At 62.4% G+C, this 21,636-nt stretch overlaps 1 protein-coding gene across 2 annotated transcripts in view; it reads right to left on the bottom strand.

Annotated features, from left to right (window-relative positions):
• The window catches only part of LMNA (lamin A/C), a 33,406-nt gene extending 15,344 nt beyond the window's left edge, over nt 1–18,062 (bottom strand). The window contains exons 1-2 of one of the 2 annotated variants that reach the window (XM_067313195.1): nt 17,963–18,062; nt 13,399–13,695 (exon numbers count right to left, since the gene is read on the bottom strand). The gene's annotated coding sequence lies outside the window, so the exon portion shown is untranslated. Of the gene's footprint in view, nt 1–13,398; nt 13,696–17,962 lie in introns of those variants that run through there. The other variant, XM_013952100.2, reaches the window with a different exon arrangement.
• Between the last annotated feature and the right edge of the window lie 3,574 nt (nt 18,063–21,636).

Genomic DNA, 21,636 nt, shown 5'->3' with positions numbered 1-21,636 from the left:
GGGGACCCACATGCACGGGGGGGGGCGATTCCCCCGGTCACATGGGGTCGTGGGATTTTCCCAGCTGGGGGGATGCGCCGGGATGGGGCAGCGGGACCCCTGGCTTCCGCGGCAGCCCCACGTCCCCGCGCGCCCGTGCCGGCACCCCACTGCGGGCTCCCACGAGCCTCCCACTGGGCAGAGCTCCCAGGACGGTGGCACCCCAAATGCTGGGCACCAGCCCCCCCCCGCCCCCCAGCAGCCCCAGACGCAGAGTCCCAGGTCACCCGAAACACTGGGGCCGCTGGGGCACCCCAAGACCTCCGAAGACAGGGCTCGGTCCTCCCCCCGCTTCCCCAGCTCCTCCGGCCCCAGCGCCAGCTTCGCCCAGTGCTCCCAGTTCTTGCAGTCCTCAGCGCCGGCTGTGCCCAGTTCCCAGTCTCCCCAGGCCCGGCACCAGCTGTGCCCAGTTTCCCAATTCCCCCTGCTCCCTGAGCCAGCTGTGCCCAGTTCCCAGTTCCTCCAGTTTCCAACACCAGCTATGCCCAGTTCCCCCCCCATTCTCCCAGTTCCCAATCCCAGCCATTCCCCATTCCCCCGATTGCCAGTGCCCACCATTCCCAGTTCCCCCAGCTCCCAGTGCCAGCCGTTCCCCCCATTTCTCCAGTTCCTGGTGCTGGTTATTCCCAGTCCCCCCCCAGCTCCCGGCCAGGCCCTGCAGTGAAAGGGGCAAATCTCACCCCGGGAACGAGGGGCCGATGGCCGCGAGCGGGGCCAAGCGGGGACCCGGCCGAGGCGGCCTCCGGGCTCCCTGCAAAATTCAGCTCTGCAATGAGCTGCCGGGTCTCAGCAAGGGAAACCAGAGCAGGAGCTTTGCCCCGCGGTTTGGGACACGGGGGAGCCGGGCGTGCCCATGCCACGATCCCTCCGAGCACGATCCAGCCCAGCCGGACCCTGCGGACGGAGGGCTCCAGGGGCTGGCGAGGCGAGGAAAGCTCCCAGGCGGCACGGTGCGAGGCCAGCCAGCGCGGCACAGAGCCAGTGACGCGCCAAAGACACGGTGCCGGACCAAAGCCACGGTACGGGAGCAACGAAATGGTACAAGGCCACCCAGCGCCGTACTCATCCGGCACGGTACAGATCCGGCACGGCGCAAGAGCAGGGGCATGCTGCAAAATCAAGGCACGGTGCAAGGCCACCTGGCACAGCACCTATCCGGCACGATCCCCTTCCGGCACGGCACAAGATGGGGGCATGGTACAAGGCCACCCAGCGCCGTACTCCTCCGGCGTGATCCCCATCCGGCACGGCACGGCACGGGAGCGGCAGCACAGCGCAAGGGTTGCTTCCTTCCCGGAGCGCAGCCTGTCCTGCTTGCGTTGCAAGAAAGCTCAATCCCCCTCTCCGACTAATTGGAGGGAAGCAAAGCCTCCAGCAGGCCGGGAATGACTCACGCAGCAACCGGAGCAACACACACAAACACACACACACACACATGCACACACGGGCGCGCGGTCCTTATTAATGATTAATCCCGCTCCGGCGGCAGCGGCGGCAGCGATGAGTCACGGCCGGCAGCGCGCGGCGGCGGCGGCGGCGGGGTGGGGAGCGCAAGCGCGCAGCGAAAAGCCAGGGTCCGACTTTCGAAAATCAACAGCCCCGTCGCAAGGAAGCCGCCCGGGCAGAGCCGCGGGGCGCCGGCGATTCGGGGGGGGGGGGGGGGTTAGCGGGGGGCCGCTCGCCTCCGCCGCCCTCGCCGGGCCCCTTCCCCGTTGTTCCCGTTCCCGCGGAGGGTGCCGGGCCGGGCGGAGCGGGGGGGTCGGCGGCCCTTTCGCCGCGCAGCCCGGGTGCCGAAGGCGGGGTCTGGCCGCCGGCCGGGGCGCGCGGCGGCTGCCAAGCCGCGGGGCACTGTGGGACGCAAACGGCCTCCTCCGGCCTCCTCCGCGCCGCAGCTTTGTTTTGTTTTAAAAGGAAAAAAAAAACCACCACCGCTGCCGCCGCCACCCCGGGCGGGAAGGGACGGGAGAAAAGCGCTTTGCACCCCCCCCCTTTCCAGGCAGCATCCGTCAGGGCCCGGAGCCTCCTCCGGGATAAGAACAGCGGGGTTAAAGTTTCCTTAACATGGGAAACCGAGGCCGGGGCGAAGGCAGGGAGGGACCGGCTTGAGCAATAGCTACAAATCACAACCAAGGGTCGGTGGGAGGATCCCAACCCCCCCGGGGGCAGCAGGACCGAGACGCAGGGTCCGGAGAGCGTCGGCTGGTTGGAAAACCTGCGGGGGCTCCTGCCACCCTCCTCGGCGGCGTTGCCGGCGGGGAGCAAAGGGACCCCGGGGATTCGGGCTCCGGTTCCTCCGCGCTGCTCGCTCCGTCAGCAGAGCCCCCGCGGGGTGACGCACCCCCGCGTTGCACCCCCGCGAATCCCCCTTCCCGCAGGTGCCGAGCCCCGCGCCGCCCCGTCTCCTCCGGGCGATGCCCGCGGCGGGAGGATCCGACCCGAGAGGCCCCGAACGGTCCCCCCCCCCAGGCCCAGGCGGTTCGCGGATGCCGAAGAGGCGCAGGAGGGCTTTAATGCGAACCAGATGAGCCGGGGCTGCGTCAGAGGCGAGCGGGGAGGCCGGGCTCTGCTCTGCTCCGCGCCTCCCTTCCCCACCGCGGCCGGCCCCGGTCGGAGCGCAACGCCCCGCTTCGGCCCCGCGAACGGCAATTCCTGCGGTTTCCACGAGCGCTCGGAGAGCAAAAGGCCGGGCCGGATCGGATTGGCCTGCCGGCTCCCGGGGCAGAGCGAGGGGCGAGGGGCGGATGGGGAGGCCGCACGGCTCGTGGAGACGCTCCCGTGTCCTCCCCGGCCAGCTCCCGGCGTGACTCAGAAGGCAGAAAGCAGTCACATCCCTGGAATTTCAACCCCCTTTCAGCCTCCAAAGCTCTTTGGCCTGCAAAAAAGCCCGGAAACGTTGGGTGCCTGCAAACACCGCAATGCAAACATACATGTGCACACGTGGCCGGCGATGAAGCGCAGCTGCTCCGGGGGCTGCAGCCCCGCGGTCCGTCGCGGAGCGTGGCTGCTCCGGCCTGGGGGGGCGCAGGGAGGGAGAGCGCAGCCGGGACAGGCGCTGCCCGAGGCACGAGCCCTCCTTTTCAGCCCAAACTTTCTCCGTCTTTCTCTAGTTTTGCTCCTTTCCAAGAAGCCGGGGGTTCATTTCCCAGGCTTGGCGCAGCCTGGGATTGTCTCCCGCTTTCGCAGGCCCAGGGCAACACGGGACGGAGCCACCCTGATCCCACAGAGACGCTTTCCGACTCTTCTGCGCTCCCCTCGCTCCCGGCCCTGGCATGGGGGCCGTTTCTCCAGCTATTCCCTTTCCAAAGCGGACACACCCTATCTCCAAAGGGGGATTTTCCCTTTCCAACCCTCTCTGCTGGCTAACAGGACATGAAGCTGCACCGTTAACACTACTTCTCCCACCACCCTGCTGCTGGGAAGGGAAGATCCCGGCCTCCGAGATCGTTCCCATCCCATCCCAGCCAGCCGAGAGCCGGCAGGATACGCAGCAGGGCCTGAAACAGCACCGTCCCCCCGCACGGATGCAGCCCTGGCAGCGAGGGATGTGCCCACGGATGAAGGGTGACGCAGTGGCAGGGGCAGCGACCGGCCCCGGGTCTCCCCATCCGGCGTCCCGGCCCGTCACGCCGCCTCCAGCACCGGGCTGACCTGCGCAGCCCCGGCCGCTGGGGTCTTCCCGGCCTTCCCACCAACTATCCACGCACGTAAGGGGGTTTGTGTGTGTGCACGGAGGAGTTTTAATTAGCTAATAATCTTTAATAGGATTTAATTGCCTTGTTATAAAAGGTAATTACAGCAATACATCAATTAGAGCTGTAAAATTAATAGATTTACCAGTTGTATTTATTGAGAGAGCTGAAACTTGCAGCAAGCAGCAGCCGGGGCAGTGCCAAGGATGCGCTCAGATACGCCAGCGCCAGCAGGAATGAGAGCAGCAACGGGAGACGCGGAGCGATCCGGGAGGAACGCTGTCCGGGTCCCTCCTGCCAGAGGCAGTCTGGGAACTGCAAGACACCTGTGACGGGCCGCTGGCGTGTTGGAGCGGAGCCGGTGGAGAGACGGGACGGGAACGGGACGGCGCTCGCTCAGGCCGGGGCGGATGCCTTCCCCGCAGCCACAGCCAAGGGGACGCCCGTGTCCCCTGGCAAGCCCCGTGCCTCGCTCTCGGGAGCGCAAACGAGCCCTATCTCGGCGGCGGACGCACTCTGGAGCAGCAAAAGCAACCCTAAAACGCAAGCGCCGAAGCCTCCTTTAGCCAGGTTATACCCCGAGCTACCCTCACTGCCGGGGAGGCAGGGCTGCAGAGCGGGCACCCATGGGTGCAGGCACTGGGGGTGCAGCAGAGAGGAGCACCCCGAGCAGCAGGCAGGGACGGAGGTGCTCCGGGCTTTCTGGCGTGCTCCACGCCGCCCAAATGCTCGCGGGACCCGGGAGCGCCGGGGCGGCAGCGGGGCTGCCAAGCCGCGCGGATGCGGCCGCTCCAGGCAGCCCAGTGGAAAAAGCATCTCACTGGCGGGCTGCTCCCTGCCGAGGGGAGGGTTTTAAAGGAAAACCCTTGTTTTAAAGGAAAAATGCTCCAGCGTTGCAGCCCCCTTATCCCACCCGCACACGAGCGTGCCGAGGAGCGGGGCGGTGGGGGGGACCCCTGTCCCGTCCCAGAGTTGCAACCTCTGCCGAGGGTCCTTCCCGCAGAGCGGGATGAGCCATTTCTGCACGAAGCTGGTAGCCCGAGCCATGCCCACACGTACGTACGCCCTGAATATCCTGTTTCACTCCAACCGGCAAGTTTCCGAGTGCAAAATCCTGAGCGAGCCACATTTTCTCCTCCCCGCAACCCCCCCAGCGCTGCTGGGTTGGGGTCACGCTTGCATTTTAATGGACGTTTTTTCCTCTCCGGCTGCCCCGAGCAGGGAGCTCGGCGCGCGCCGGGAAAGTGAACACAATGAGCTGGCGGTGGCCCAGGCCGGCGCGGGGCGAAGGACGGAGGCGCCCGCACCAGCCCGGGATGCATCCCGCTAAACGCCGGCTCGGGACGGCCGCCGGCTGCCCTCCGCCCGGCCGCCTCGCCGGAGCCTGCTCTGCCCCGGCTCCTGGGAAGGCTGGAAGGAGTTAAAATCCCTTGGTGCTTCCTTGCCTGGACACCTGGGGCAAATTAGGGGAACTTTAGGACTGCTCTAAATTAAACGTTTCTTCCCACACAGGCACAGTCGGCTCTGCCGCAGCGGGGAGCTGGGGGTCTCCGGCACGGGGTGCTCTCCTGGGAGCAGAGCAGAGCTGGCGGCACCACAGGCTTTGCAAGAAAAGAGCTGCTAGCATCGATTTTGCCGCTCTGGTGGCGTAAAAAGGTCTAAAAAAATGTGTTCTTCACGATACGCCCAGGCGGGCTTGGCGCAGGGACGGGCCGGCTGCGAAGCCGGCGCTGGGTGTCAATGCCCCGGGCTGGGGTGTCGCGGTCGTCGGCTCCTTCCCGAGCTCCTCCGGGCCCCGACTCGAGCCGGGACGGCTCCCCAGCATCGCTCTGCCCCAGGCAGCCCGCAGTGACGGAGGGATCCTGCAGGGATGCGCGGCCCTGGAGGCTCCCGGGCACGCGGAGCCGCCGTGCGTGCCGCCTCGCCCCGGCACGCAAAACACCGGAGCCTCTGGGGCCGTGGCCGGCCCTCCGGCGAGCGCCGCGGGCAGGACGAGGAGCTGCCAGCCCTCGTCCCAGGCCAGAGAAATCCCCGGCTGAGTCACCAGGGCGGCAGCTTATCGGCTTCCTCGCAGGGCAATGGAGGTGCCGAAGGGGATGTTTGTGCAGGACGGAGCTGGAGAAGATCCAGGACATTCGCGGCGCTCGGCCTCCCCCGGTACCATGCCAGGATGTGCGACGGCCTGCAGGAAACGTGGCTTAAAGCCGTTCTGTCTCCAGGGCTCACCGGCATCCCTGCCAAACCACGAACCTCCCTGGTGATGCTCCCTGGATTGATGGTGCTCCCGGAGCCTTTTCCTTCGGGCCCGGGGAAGCCCCGGAGGTGGACGGCTGCAGGTGCCAGGGCCATTTCTGCTGGGCACCGGGTTAATTCCTATGGCAAACCAGCAACGTGCCCAGCAAGGTCTCCGTCCCTCGGGGCTTTTCGGATCCCATGAGACGAATATCTCCGGGGAGAGTTTCAGGATGAACTAAGTCAGTCCCTAAAGAGACCTCTCCCGGGACTTTTCCAGCCCATATTCTCTCCTACTTTTATATTTTACCCATGCACACAGCCTGCACCTCAGCATCTTTGCTCCCGCTCTCAGCTACAGCGATTAAAACACCTTTTTGCCGGCGCTGGGCAGGGCCAGGCTGCCCCGGAAGGGAAAACGGCCTCAGGGTATCGCTCGCTCGGTCCGGGGCCCTGGGGAAGGGACAGGGATGGGGTTGGCGGGGGGCCGTGCCGGGGTCGCGGCGCTGCCGGCATCTCCGAGGCAGACAGGGCGGTGCGGACGCGCCCCGCGTTTCCAAACAGCGTCCTGCCGCCATGCCGCCGCGCGGCTCTGTTTCCTTGGCCCGGTGCCACCGTCTCACAGCCGGGAACGGCTCCTTCTGTCGCTTCTTGGCAGCTCCCCGGAGCAGCCAGCGAAGGGGACGCGTCTCCAGATGCCGGCACGCTCGGCCCTGCGGGTTCGGAGCCGCCCGGGGCGGACGGGGGCTCGGCTCGCCCTCGGGATGCGCGCGGGACGGCGGCCGCATCGTGCACCGTGGGGGCAGAGCCTCATCCGCTCACCAGGCCTCCGAAAACGGCCCCCAGCCCTGGGCGAGCTGCCCGCTTTAATCGCACGCTGCACGGAAAAGCCGCGGTCGTACAAACTACAGCGTTTGCTTCTTTCAGCGCTGGGAATCACCGGGATACGGAAACCTCTTGCCTGCTTTCCTCGCGCGCGGTAATCCCGGCCGCCATAGAGGCAAACTTCAAGTGCGACTGAGGAAACCTTAAAAGCTCAGAAAGCAGAACCCGAAGGGAAAAATGCCGCATTTATCGTGGTTTATCTCCCGGCCCCGGAGGCCGGAATCGCGCTGCCCGGGCGCTTGGCTTGGGTCATGCGGCCCCGTCCGCAGCAGCTTCCTCCCGCGGCTGGGAGCCGCTCGGGGTGGGGGGGGGTGAGCGGATCGGGGTGGGGGGGGTGCAGAGCGATCCCGAGCGCCTTCCCTCCTCCGCGCCCCTCTGTTTTTCCTGGAGACGAACCGCGGCGCCCCGTGGCCTGACGACAGGGGAAGCCGCGCGGCCCCAACGCGGGCGTCAGCGGCCACGCGTCATCCATTCCCCTTTGCGCGCTCCACGATGCAGCGGCGGCGGTGGGGGGGGGATCCCGCCGCTCCTTCTCCCTCTCCAGCACCGCGCAGCCTTTCCGCTGGGGCGGGAGAGCGGAGGGGTGGGGGCTGGTGGCGTTTTACATTCATCATGCTGCAAAAAGGGACTAAAAATAGCGCAAAACGGAAGCGCCGGGATAGTCCCGCAGACTAAAGGAGAAAACGAAATGGGCTCGGTTGCAGAAACGAGAGCAGGCGGCCGCACGAGGCGCGGACCGCCCGAGCGGGGGGGGGGGGGGGGGGGACGCGGCGTTTCGGCCCCGCTATCATCCGGGTTGCTCAGAAAGAAAGACGCTCGCCCGGCTCCGGCAGAGGCAGAGCGGCCCCAAGGCTGCTCTAGCCGAGAAAAGCCTTTTCTTAGCACGTAAAAGGCCGAATAGATTAGCATCGAAGGAAAACCGTGACGCGCAAGGGCCGCGTCCCGGCTCGCTCGCGGGCAGGCGGAGAGGCCGAGCCGCCGAACGGGCCCCCCCCCCCCCCCCCCCCGGCTCCCTGCTGATTGCAGGGCGCCCCGTGACGGAGGCCAGCGCCGCGCTCGGCGCCGGGCTGTTTGTTTGCCTGTTGCTAAGGGCCCCGTGGCTGCGGGTTGCGATCGGCCTCCCTGCGGCTGTTTCGAACTCGCGGAGGCGGTTCGGGACGGCGGGTGCCAGGGAAATCCCTGCCTTTGATGCCGGCTGACACGGAGCTAATTGCAGGGCTGAAACCGGAGGGTTGAGCTGGACCGGGCGGGATGGAGCTTGCTGGAAGCACAAGCGGGGAGGTGCTTGTGGGGATGTTTGGGATATTTCTTTTCCTCAAGGTTGGCGCTGGGGTAGAGGTTCGTCACAGCCTGGCTGGCACCAGCGGAGAGCCACGAGGATGGAGGCAGGAGGGACCGACGCCGGCTACAGACGTGCCGATTGTCACCCCACCCGGCTTGTCCCAAGGGAGCGCTGGATACGCACCGGCAGCAGATGAGAGGCTGGAGGACAGACCCAGGATGGGGCTGACTCACGGACACCGTCAGGAAACACCCTCCCCTCTGCTAGCGAAGCCAGGAGAGCAGGAACGCGCCCCAGCGAAATCATTCTTGGCACAAGCCAGGCAAACACGAGGAAGGGAGAAGCCCGGCGGCCTTCGGAGCGCTGTCCCGGGCACCTGGTTCAACATCTGCTCTCACCAGCAGCGTGCAAAAACCAGCCAAGCCCCGTGCTGTGGAAACCAGGGCTCGGGGCGCCCGGCCGGACCCCGCGCCGGTGCTGTCCCCAAGCCGCCCGCGCTGCGAAACGGGGATCTCCGGGCAGAGCGTGGCGCCCAGCCGGCCCTGACAGGCCGAGCTGCTGCTGGGCTCCAGGCCGGCTCTCGGCTGTCCGTCTGCGCCGAATCGTCCTCCCGTCCCCGCGCCGGAGGTGGGTTTGCCCTTCCAGTCGCTTCTGCGTCTACCTCTGCGCTTCCTCGCCGCTCTGCTTCGCTGGGGTGCTGCAAAACGCCAAACCGGGGCACACACCTTCTCCCAGCCTTTGCCCGTCTTAGCCGTTAGCCGAGGAGTTTCTCCGGATGGAAACGCTCCTTTTACGCGCGCGCACGGCCCCCTGCAAGGCCAGGCCCTGCTCACACCCGCAGATGCCGGAAACTACCGTAATACAAAGAAAGCCATGTATTATTAACGGCTATACAGCATAATCCGCACCACATGGTCTGCACAGTCCTCCGCTCGGTCAAGCAAGCGCCAGCGCGCGGGATACGGCCAGTCCCACGATTTTCCCAATGCACGGCCGGGCTCATCCCGGTCCCCTTGCCGGGACGCAGAGAGAGGCCAGCGCGGGCGGCCGTCCCCGGGGGCCATGGGGCGATGCCGCGCGGGTGCGGACATGCCCGGAGCCGAGCCGAACGAAATCATCTCTCTCCACCTGCTTTCCGGAGCCCGGGAGATGCTGCGGCCGTGGGGAGCTGCCGGAGCCTCGGAAGCGACGCGGCGGGTGCTGTTAGCGGAGGGGGCTTTGCCCGCCGGGCGGGGGGACGAGGCCGTCCTGTTCGGCCAGGCCCGCGCCTCCGGTCGCCCCCGCAAGCGCGAACGGCAGCACCATCTCGTGTCCGCCGCGTGCAGTACAGAAAAGGCGAGTCCAGTCCTGGGACGAAACCGTCCGCGGCGCCTCCTCTCCCCTTCGCCGGGGCCACCCCAAGCCCGGCTCCCCCGGGCCCCCCTGCAGTGGGTGGCTCCGGGGGCTGCCGGCGATCGTCACCCACCGACGGTGACTCCTGATAGAGCCGAGACTCATCTCTGAGAAATCCCCTGCCAAAAGGGCCGGCGCGGCCGAACCGCCCGGCTGCAGAAAGCCCGTGCGGCGCTTTCAGGTTTTCTCGGCAGCGGTGGGGCGCGGGACGGCCCCGCGCCGCAGATCGATGTTATTGCAAAGCACATGGCACCAAAAGCACAGGCACAGATTCATTTTTACAGGCACGGTGCCAGGGCTGCAAAACTGCTTCTCATTAGGACGGCGGAGCCTGGAAATAAACGGTGCCGAGCTCCCAGAACGGGCTGCGGGCTGGCAAGGGACCAGGGGGCACAAGGGGGACGGGGCGAGGGGACAGCCTGCAAGGGGGACCACGGGACGCTGCCCCCCGCACGCCTGGCAGCCGTGCCGGGGGGAGCACCCGCTTGCAACATGCCCTTGCTTCCCTCTCCCGGAGAGCCGGGAGTGGGAGCTCACCGCCGGGCCCGTTCCTCTCTCCGGGCCATTTGCCAGCAACGTGCTGCAAAGGGAGGAGAGACGGGGGGGAAAAGGCTCCTGGACGGCAGATAGACCCGGCGAGGCGGCCGGGAGCCAGGGACACGCTGCCAGCAAAGCTGCTGGGTAAAAGCAGGGATCGGAAACCTGTCGTAACCCCCGCGCGGAGCAAGCGGAGTAGCAGGTTTCTGCTAACTCCGTGCCGCCGACATGGGGAGGGAGATGAACACAGTGCCTCGTGCAGGTAAAAGACCTGGAAACTGGTAACATTGGATCAGAAAAATGCATGGATGCAAGTAACCGCTCCTGCATTCCCAGCCTGGAGCGTGTCGGATGTGGAGCCGGGGTCTCCAGCACAGCGGCGGCAGCAAAGAGCTGGCTCCCCGGTCGCAGCCTGACCCTCGGTCCTTCCTCCCTCCCGTCGCCCTCCCAGCCCAGCTGCACGGCCCCGGCATCTTCCCCCGAGCACAAAACACTGCTCTGCTCTTGCCGGCACATCCCTGGCGCCGGGATCTCGTTGCTCCCGAGGCAGGGAGCCAAGAGATCTGGATGGGAATAGTTAGCAGGCTGACAGCCGGGCTGAGCTGCAGGTGTTGGGCTGACAGCAGCACCTCCCTGCTGCTCGGGGAGGTGGCGGGGGCAGAGCCAAGGCTTCTCCGGTTTCCAGAAACGAGACCCCGGGGGAGGTTGGCTGGCCCAGGCACCAACTGGCAGACGTGGCGAGCGCCGCGGAGCAGTGCCCCGCGGGAACGGGCTGCCGGCGGCGGGCTGCGCCCCTGCCCGCCGCGTCCGCGCGCCCGCTCCTCCCCGAGCTCGCCGGAGAGCGGCCCCGTGGGGCGGCTGCTCCGTGACGCTGCCCGTGGCCCGGTGCGGTGCGGTGCCCTGCGCTGCCGGCAGCCCCCGAGCATCCTCCCCACCGGCGCCGGGCTGTCCGTCCCCAGCCTGCGCCGCGCGGTTTGGGACGCTGCAAAGCGCCGGGGTTATTCCCAGCTTCCCCGAAGCGGCGGGGAGCCAGCAGGAGCGGCGCAAATCGGAGCCTCCTTGCAGCCCCCCTAAGCGACACCGCGGCCCGAGGAGCCCGCTCCAGTCTCCGTCCCGGCCGCGACACTGGGATCCGGGACGGGGCCCCACATGTCCAGAGGGAGGCTCAGCCAGCTGGGTGGCTCTTTTCCAAAGTGCTGAAGTGTGCCATATACAAGAAACACCTCCCTGTCATCACCCACCCGGCAGGGAAACGGGGCTGCAGCCGAGCCCATCCGCTTCCCGTCCCCCAAGCAAACCCAGCGTGGGATTTGTGCCGGGCGCCGGGTGAAAACCAGGCCCCAGCGCCGCTGCCTTTCCCTCCCCGCGACGGGATGCCACCGCCCTGAGCCACCTCCTCACCCCCAAGACGCTGAAATCAAGGGCGAGAGGTTTTGGCAGCGTGGCCGTCACGGGATGCACAGGAGTCTCCCACGCTTTGCAAAGAAGGGGCCAAGGATGCTCCTTGTTCCCCCCTCGGCCACCCCGGGAAGGGGTCTGAGCACCCAGGAGTGGCGGCAGGGATCACCGGCACGTCCTCCCTTCGCTTTCTGCCTCCGGACACGTCCACGGGCGAAACACGCGGCCCTGCGGCAGCGTCGGCTCCGGTATCCGGCCCGGCCCCGCAGGCTGAGGGCGCAGGCAGCCGTTCCCGCAGCCACGGCGCTTCGGGAAGCAGCCTGCAGCGAGGGGGGGGGCGATTTACACCCGGTGCCCCCCCCCTTGGCTGCTTGCAGAGGATCCGGCCCTTGGCAGGCTCTGAAATGATCCCAAGCCCCCCTGCTTTGTTATTAAATCAAATCCATCTGGCCTCGGCCACGACGTTTGTTATTCGAGATCCCTCTCGGAGCGGAGCGGGGATTAGCTGCCGGGCACGGGGGGATTCTCCCTCCCTCTCTCCCACCCCGGCTCCCCCAGCCCCTCCTGCCTCTCTCTTTTGTGTTTCTCCACTTCTCGGAGGAGCAGGGGGAGGTGCGGGCTCTTAAGGCGGCTTTTGTGCGGCGCAGAGCCGCGCGGGTCTCCCCGCGGGACCATTATGCCGCCGCACTCCCGGCGGGTCCCGTCTAGACATAATTGCCTGCACCTGACTTCTCCCGGCGCGAGGGAGCCCGAACCCCCGCCGTGGCCCTGGGGACACCGCCGGCCGGCGAGGGGGTGACACCGCGCTCGGTGCCAGCCCCCCCCTCCGAACACCTGCCCTTCCTATTTCTCCGGCAGCCGGAGCTGAAACGCTGCAGGGACCGGCTTTCCTTTGGGGGGGCCGGGCTGAGCAGGGGTTATCTCCCTACGCCAGCCCCCGGGAAGGAAGCGTCCCAAGGGAGCGGCACCAGGGTAAATCAGAGCAAAGGAGGGTGTGCTGCGCCCGAGCAAGTGCTTTCGAGCGCTACAGCTTCCCCTGCTCGCCTGGGCCATCGCTGCCGGTTTCCCTTAAGGCCGCTGCTTCCAGACCACTGTCGAGGAGTCACGGGATCGAATAGTTGCCTCTGGCCTCCAGCTCCACCAAGACAACCAATTTCCACCGCTCCAACAACATAAAAAGTGGTGGGGAAATGTAATTGCTGATACGCCGCCAGCACGATGCGGAGGCCGGGGCTCCGGGCAGCGCGGGGAGGCGCGTGCGCTCCCCGGTGCTGCCGCGGTGCCAGGCGGCCGCCCGGCCGCAGCAGCCGCCTCGGCTCCTCAGCCGGCAGGGCCGCGGCGACAGCTCGGCTCGCCCCGGCCCCGCGGGAACCCTCGAGGGAAGGCAGACGGGAGCTGCGGGTCCCCACGGCCTCCGCAGCGCTGGGGCCCTCCGCTCGGGCTGCCGGCAAAGGCGCCAATTAGCGCGGCAGCATTTTTGGGAGTTACCGCCGGGCAAAGGCTTGCTCTTAACGATGCCGGGGTTCGGGGGCAGCCCTGCGGCCGAACCTCGCTCCCTTTGCCACCTGCATCTCCCATATTGCAAGCTGCTCTCCACCGAACAGCCTCGACGCGCTGTTGTCTCCACCACCGCCGGCGGACGTGCTCCCCAGCGACGCACGTCTCTCCCCGGAGCGCTGGTCTCGCCGTGCACAGAGGTGAGTGATCACGGCAAAGCGTCGAGCAAAGGCCAGCTGAGGCCGGCACGAGCAGGCCCGGAAGAGCCAGGGACTAGCTCTAACCACGGATTCAGTGTTTACACCTCATCTGCAAAGCCAGCGGGAACCAGGACGCCTGGGTTCTCCTCCTGGCCTCAGCAGACGAGCGATGCATGACGCCGCCTTTGCAATACTCCTGCTAAGAGCCTACACCATCGCCTGCCTCCCGCTGACGCCCCAGGCTTACCTGCAGCACAGCTCAGGCCACCATCTGGGCGCGGGGAGCCGGCGTCCGCGCGGCCGTCGCGCAGCCCCTTCCCGCGGCCGCGGCAGCCCGCGCGGCCCTTCCGCCTGCGGGAGTCGGTGCAGCCCGCGCGGGAGGCTCAGCGCCCGCTCTGCGCGCGGGCAGCGGCGTGCCGTCGCACCGCACACCTCTTCGGGGGCCGGCCCGGAGCGCCTGGGCGTTCGGCAGCCTGGAGCCGGGGGAATGCCAGATCCTCCGGGGTTCTGACTGGCTTCCAGGTCCTGGTCCTTTTGCAGCTGACTGGAAAATATAAAAGGAGACAAGGCACTTTTTCAGGAAGCCCTGGAGTCCGGGGCACTCGGCAGTGCAATAATTAACAGCGGGCGCTTTCATTCCCGGGTCGCACACACGTGTACGAACGTTACTGCGCTGCGGCTGATCTCTTAGCGGATCCTCAGCATTTAGCAGCAAATCCTGCATCCGACGGGAACTTTCTAGTGGCGCAAGGGACCTTGCAGTGACAGCGAAGGCGCTGGCACCTTCACCGGGTGGCCCTGCCGGTACCAGCCCGCACGGGGATCTTTGCACAGCTGCGACGGAGTCCCAGCTCCTTCGCAGGCCACCTCGCCCCGCGGTGGGCTGGTAGCCCGGTTCGGAGGAGGCCGGGGAACATGTCCACTTGAAGTGCCTGAAAAGCAGTGCACATCTCTCCGTTGCTATGGAAACCCTTATTTTAAAGCAAATGAATGATAATAATTAACAAGATATATTAAATAATAGTAATAAAGGCATTAGTAATGACTTCTAATTGGTAAAGCACCTCTAATCGTACACGCTCGCTCCGCGATCTGCTCCAGGCGCAGGAGCCAGGGACGGGGGCAGGATCTTCCACCCAAAAGGGAGTCCCGGGCGAGGGCGAGTGCCCTCTGCGTTCAGCGCCGTAAAGGCAGGAGCTTAGCGGGATTCGGCGAGGGATCAGACATTTATCTGGATAATGAGGATGTCTAGACTGATAAGAAGGGGGTTAAATTGGCTCAAGGCCTGACTCTGCTCCATCGTGCGATCCGCAGAGGCTCTGCAGGAACGTCGCGGGCAAACCCGCGCGGGACCGAGGTGCCGGAGCGGAGGGGGGAACCGAGGTGGGAGCCCTGCCTGCGCGGCGTCTGCCTTCCCTTGCCTGCGGCCTCGCTGAGCGCTGCCCGGCGGCGCTGAGCACCGCCGCCGGACAGACCCTGCCTGCCAGAGAGCCACCGCGCTTCTCTCCCGTGCCTTTTTCAACCCCTGCGATCCGAGTTACGGCTTGGCAGAAAGACGGCTCCCACTGACTCAAGCCACTCTGAAACTGCAGCGCCCGGAGAGGAAAAGGAACAGATAAAAAGAGCATATGTTCCCTCAACTTATCAGCATCTTCCACGTCTGCTCTGAGGCCTGACACCGGGCCGAATCCTGAGGAGGTGCGGGTCCCCGCGGCAGCCGGGCTATCCTGCTCTGCCTCGCGCGGGCCGGCCCTTCACGTCCCGCTCCCGAACCGCCGGCACCGGGAGCAACACCCAGAGCAAAGCAGAGCAAGGCTGAGCCCCGGCGGGACTTCGCAGCAGCCGGGAAGGAGCTGCAGGTGCAGCGGAGCTGGCAACGCTGGGAGCGGGACACGGAGCGCGAATTCCGCGTGGATCCTCCGGCCAGCAGAGCTCACGCTGCAGCCTGCCCTTACGGGGCTCTCTGCAGCCCTATTGCCACAAAACCGGAGGAATTTCATATCTCCGAGGCCTCCATCCCTCTGTCCAACTTGGCTGAGGCTGGTCAACCCGTTCAGACTAGGAAGATGGGCAGACGGAAGCACACAAGCACTGGGATCACATATGACTTTGCTTCCTATAGGAAACCGTGCTAAAATACCCTTTTCCAGCTGTGAGATGATTCAGAAAGGATCTGGAATTGCAGAGAGCAGATAAATGCAGGGACCTGATGGTGTCACCCGGTTGTTTGTGCCAAGAGCCGCTTTGCTGGCTGCAGCCATCCGACGAGGTCTCGTTTTCACAGCAGGAGCGAGGACCAGATCTTTCGAAATTGCTCAGCATTCCCGCGGGAGTCCGACTGAGCAGGCGGATCCGGGAGGCCAGCGCTACAGGAAAATCTGGCCTTGATTTAGGTGCCGGTATGAGAGCGGAGCTGTCGGGAAAGGCAGGGCCCCGCTGTCAGCGCTGAGCGCCTGGAAAGGCATCGTCTCTCCCTGGGTTTGCATGATCAACCCCGAAACATCTCCAAAAAGCTGCAAAACACGTGCTGGTGGGGCCTGTCTCCAAGCGGGCCTTGCTATCCATGCGGCTGTGCCGTGCAGGGTGCTGGGAGCAGCACGGAGAGGCAGCAGGTCCCGTCGCGGCGACGGCAGCACACCTGCACGGCTTCGCCTCCGCCCCACCCCGACGCGCCACGCCGCAACTTCCACCGCGAGGCTAAAATTAGTATTGAGAGGAAGAGCTCCGGCGTGCGATGGAATGATTAAAGCATCCTCGGAAAGGAGGCATCACATGGCAGGTAATGACTTTCCTCCTCTGTGGCACGAAGCGCAACACAGTGGAATATTAGGAGGAAAGATAAGAGGGGAAGAAGAGGAAGATGCGCACAAAATTGGAGGGATACCACTCATCCAGAGGAGTCAGGAAAAACTAGGAGCTGGGCTATGCTGCCCTGTGCCACGGACGTACTGTGACTTTGGACAAATTGCTTAGAAAGACATCACGAAGAGCAGGATCATGTGTGCTGCCACTGCCTGAGATTTATTAACTGCTTTGGTTATGGGTAAACACCGAGATCAAAGGGGGGAAAAAAATCTCTTTTACATCTGTGTAACTTTGCATGTTTGAGAGCACTTTGCGGGATCATCAGCGTCACCGTTTTCTTGCACAGCCAGCGGGGATGCGACACTGATCCTTTGCTCCGTGCAAGGACATCCAAACCCACACTTTGGAGTTCGTGGTTGGCCTTGCTTTGCCAAAAAGCTGCCTGCAGCCAGCCCCACCACCCAAGCTGCTGAAAGGCAACGGGATGTCACCAGACCCAACTCTGATCTAAAAACCTTCCCTGCTTCAATTTAAAATCGCACCTAACTGGAAATAGCATTAAACCCGCGTGCACACCGAGCCTCAAAGCAGGAACGTGTCCCTGTGCCTAGAGGGTTCACCTGCAGCTCAGGAAAGCAGATCAGCTCCTTTGCTTGCGCCCTCGTCTCGAAACTGGAAAAGCAGCACATCCCCCTTTCCCATGCAGACCTGTTAAAGACAGCCCTCGTTTGCTACGGTAATAGGAGACAGGTAAGTCCCTCGGACAGGGCTGCCGTATTTCCGTGCAAGATTTCCTGGACAGAAATACGTGCACATGCGCTGCCCAGCTTGACAACGACCATGCGGCGAATCCAACCCCTCCTGGACGTGTTGGATTTACTGGGCGCACGCAGACCATCTGTACAGCACGTGGCCTCGGGTCTGCCACGTCCAGGAAGCGTCCGGCCGACTGCGGCTGCCCCACGCAGGCGATCGGCACACATGCGCTAAATCTGCCCCGTCAGCATCACGGCAGAGGACAGTGCGATGCCCAAAGAGCCGATCTGCACATGTGCTAGTGCAGCTACTCCAGGATTTCTCGGCTGATGCATGTTCAGAAATGCCAGACAAATGGCTAAAGCCCTGACATCACACCAGACAAAATTTCTTAGGAGTTAAAAGAGGTCGCATCCGAGGAAACATATGGTGATCCTAGCTTGCTATAAATTGAAAACAGGAATTATCTGCTCACAGAAGATGGGATTCCAGTGGCAGGAGAAGATATTCCTTGGAAAACACAGTTATAAAACCACACGTGTGAGCAGCAGGAATCAGGGGTGTATGTAGCCCTGAACGGAACCCCACTTTAGATCCCAGATCTGAAATTATCTAGATTCCAAGTTGACGGATTTTCTTCAACAAGCCTGTGACAGTTTTTCCATAACACCATGGGTCCAGCAATCCAAAATCTCAACACTTACGTTCACGGTCAAGTCTGCAAAATGCTTAGCACCCAGCAGTCCCACTGCCAGATTGTCCCGGTAGCTTAGCGCTCCATCTGCAGCCAATATGCTGAGCTCTTAACAAAATTGAGGGGTTCTTAAATCTGGTCTCTTGGGCCTGATCCCATGGACCTGGGCTCAACGAAACCAATGGACTGCAAGGAGCTTTGGATCAAAGCTTTGCAGTAATTTGCTTATCTCCTAGAGGAGCTTAATTAACAAATGTTTGCAAAGCACTTTAGGTTCCCTGCATGGAGAGCAAGAAACCTCTTGCTATCGGTCCCGTCTACAAAGCAAAGAGGTTTAAAATCAATACACGGCAAATGAATTGTAGGGACTGCGGCAGCTACGGCTGGGGCTCTAATGCCGTTGCTTTGGGCGGATCGGCGGCCACGGAGGACAGACCGGTTTCTAAACCCCGACCCTCTTGTGCCGCAGCGAAAGGGCCTGCAGCTGGGGCTGCGGGCGAGGGCTGCGGGAAGCGCCAGGGACCCCGTGCAGCGCACGAGCTCCGTCACAGCTCACCGGTGTTTGGGATGCTCCTGTTTCACCTGCGGTTGCGAGATGACGTCTCGGGGCTCTCGCCAGCAAACGTTCCCGGGCAGCCGGCCTGGAGCGGCGCGGGAGAACGGTGCTGTCGTAGCCAGGCCGCCCCAGCTCCAATTTTACATCGGGATTGGGATCGCGATGAAAATGAAGAAAAACCTAAAAAAAAGGGGACAGTCTGGTCACGGGAGGCATTTTAGCCTCTTTGCTGCCTGTACTGCCCTTGGCTTTCCTCCCCCGGTTTGCGGGAATGGCGGTATCGGGATGCTAGCCCAGCTTCAAAGCTTTTCTAGCAGCTGTCGTCTTTGAAACGCATCTTTCCCCCAAACTCAGGTACTTTTTGAGGGGAAGAGGGATTCAGCAGTGGGCAGCGCAAAACTTGGATTTGTCTAACGACGCAAATTAACTGAGAAAGTTTCCTCCCTGTGCTTGCTCCTGATGATGAACAAGAGTTGCTCTTTTGCCTAGTGACAGTCTCCTGGCACCACCTCAGTCAATGTCAGCTTTATTCTAGCCTTCGACAGGGCTTTCTGTTACATGCCGCGGTGCCCAGACTCCACTCTGATGGCTCTGGCATCGACAGCAGTTGCAGTTTCTCCCTTTTCTTTGATTGCACTGCAACCTCTTGCCCAGGAAAGGGGTGAGGAGCACGTGACGCTGCTATACGATCCCAACCCCTCTGGCTTAGCAGAGCCTTCCGTCCTCCCTGGTTTTAATTAATGCTTTCTTCTTTTTTTTTTTGCCCGGACAGTAATTCAGGGATGTGGATTTTAAAACATTTGGAAATACTCTCTAACCAGAAAAACTGCGCTCTGGCCAAAGCTTCCGGTAGGGAAGTTCACGGAGTGGATGTAACCGTGCACCATCTACACCCGCGGAAAACTACTCCGTTCACAGTCCGGCAACACTACCTGGAACCAAAAAACAAGCTTTTTGCTCCTATATCCAGGGAGCTGCAAACGTTCAAGCCTCTGACAGTCCTGCGATATGAGCCCCAGTGAACTATTCCAGTTCATCAAGTCAATTCAAGCCACCTGGCAGCGCTAACTTTAACCTGAATTACTATCGAAATACAGCTTCCCCAGAGGGCAACAGTGCCAGACGGTAGGTAAGATCATTCCTAAGCAGTTGATATCACTGTGAGGAGGATCAAAGTCTTGGTTGGAGCCCAGCTACGCCCCCAAAATATTGTATGAACTGAAAAAAGTCGCTATCAGGGACCCATCAGAATTAGTCATTGCCCGTGTTGCCAATTCCTGCAATTTTTCTATGAGCATTCATGTTTGTCTGAAATTCCCAGCTCCATGAGTCATGTGAATATGTGAGAATATGAATTTGCATTTTTTAAAGTAAGTTTCTAGACCTCATGGCAATGGAGAAAAGTGAGGTGATGTAACTTAAGCGCAATCTGAAAGCCCCAGGAGGAGGCAACTGAAAAGAACCCCACATGCCCTATTTTTGTAGAGTCACACAACTTTTTTAGCTAGTTTTGTTATTTCTGGGCCTGATTCGTGCTGGGCCTGGAGTTGGAGCTCTGCAGTTCTATCTTTTTTATTTCCTTTCACTTTATGATTTCCAGGGTCACTTCTTTTCCGAGACCTACAGAACAAAACTTAAAATGGAGGTTGGAAGCAAAATTACGGCCCTAAAATGACGTGATACCTAGAAACAAGGCATCATCATCGGCTTCATCAATGGGCTCAAACTCTGACCGAGGAAAATTTAGTTCTACAATTTACATGACAAAATACGACGGTTCCCAACAACGCAACACCATAACGTACAACATGTGTGTTTGTGTGCGTGGATGCACATACAAATACACAAGTGCATTAAGAACACACCTGCATATAGATAGATATATGTGCACACAAAACACTTTATACAAATATACATACCCATATACGTACGTACACCCATATATACATATTCCATCTAAACCCTCCCCACTTACATGCTCATTTACACATCCGTGTTTTGCACACACATGCCTGTAACACACATGCTCACACAGATGTATACGCACAATCTTTATTTTTGCATATAGGTTTAAGTGTGCAAGTGAGCCACTGCCAGCAGGTGTGTGCAAAAGTAACGGGCAGCTTGTACGTGAACATCCACACTTATTAAATGCACACATGGACTCGTTTACGTACCCGTAACCTTCGTGTGGCACATAGGACTGAGCGTGTCTGTATTAAAAAGCGCTCTGTGGGACGCATAAGTGCGTATTACATGCAGAGGCAGTATGCCATGTAGCCATCATACATGATGGATCTCGTATACAAACAGACTCTACCTCTTAGACGAAGGCAAACATCCAAACTGCCAGACTTTGAGAAGTCCCATACCCACGCAAAGGTTAAAAAGAAATACGAGTAATTCAAGACACTGCTCTAAAATCATGACCAAAACGAGCATGAAATACGACAGCGTGGGGTGGGTTTTTCTGTTCGTAGCTAGACTTTTTTTTGTTGTTTTTTTTTTTTGTTTTTTTTTTGAATGCTCACACCACAAACACCAAAAGCTCTTAACCCCAAAGCAGCTTCAGCCCGGGTCCTGGAGCGGAGGGAACCTGCCTGCTGGCGTCCCAGCCTCCGCCTGACTTTGTGCTACAGATCGGCAAGCCTGGGTGGGAAAAAAAAACAAAAAACAAAAAAAACCACCCAAAACAAAAGCAAAATACCCATTCCCCAAGTGCCTGGGCAAAGTTGCAGGGAGAGCTATAGCAGCACCTTACCGTCTGAGTCACTGGATGAGACATTTCCTTGTGCTGTGTGCCCCATCTGCTTAGTTCATTTGCAAGCTGAGATCTTCTGCTGTAGACCCAGAAAGAGAGGGAGAGAGAGGGGGGGGGAAGAGAGAGAAACCTCGCTGCAAGGATCTGAGAGCCAGGGAGAGGAAATCGCACAAAATACAGTGGTGGTGGTGGTGGGGGGGGTTAAGAAAAATCCCTGCCTCGGTGACAAGGCATCAGGGCCACCATCCCCCCCCGCTCCGTGCCCAGCCAGAGCCGCAGCCGTCGCCTCTGCCAGAGCTGCAGCGCGATGTGGCTCGATGGGAGCCGGGCATCTTTCTGCATTGTGTCTCTCCGGCGTAAGCTCATGCGATCTCCTCGCATGGCAGAGACATCTGGTTTGATTCAAAGGGGAGGAAGGGGAAGAGGGGCGAAACGCGCCCTCGCACACACGCGGAGCCCAGCCCCGGCCCGCCCGGCGGGGAGCCGCAAAGCTCTTTTTCGCCGCTCTCCCTCGGCGCCCGATCGCCCCTCATTTCAATGAGAAAAGCGAGCGAGGCAGCCGGGGCTGTCCCACGGCCCTCCCCCGGCGCCGCCGCTCGGCCCTCGGGGGGGGGGGGGGGGGGGCTCTGCCGCTGCGGGCAGGCGGCCGAGCCCCCCACCCCCCCCCAGCCCCGAGAGGGGTCCGTCCCCCCCCCCCTCCCCTCGCCCTTTCTCCGCCGCCCCCGTGATGCCCTCAAATCCTTCGGGTCGCTACAAGGCTGGACCCCCCCCGCCCCCAGCTCCGCCACCATCCCCGCGCGGGGGCGGCCCGGCGCCTCGCGGGCTCCCCCCCCCCCCCGGGGCCGCTCGTCGGGCGCCGGGGGGGGGGGTGTGTGTGAGCACCGGGCCGGGGACTACATCCCCCAGCAGGCCG

This window comes from Apteryx mantelli, chromosome 31, assembly GCF_036417845.1.
Source record: "Apteryx mantelli isolate bAptMan1 chromosome 31, bAptMan1.hap1, whole genome shotgun sequence".
Lineage (NCBI taxonomy): Eukaryota > Metazoa > Chordata > Aves > Apterygiformes > Apterygidae > Apteryx > Apteryx mantelli.
Note: the sequence above shows the minus strand (reverse complement) of the source record. Positions and strands in the feature narration are given on the sequence as shown.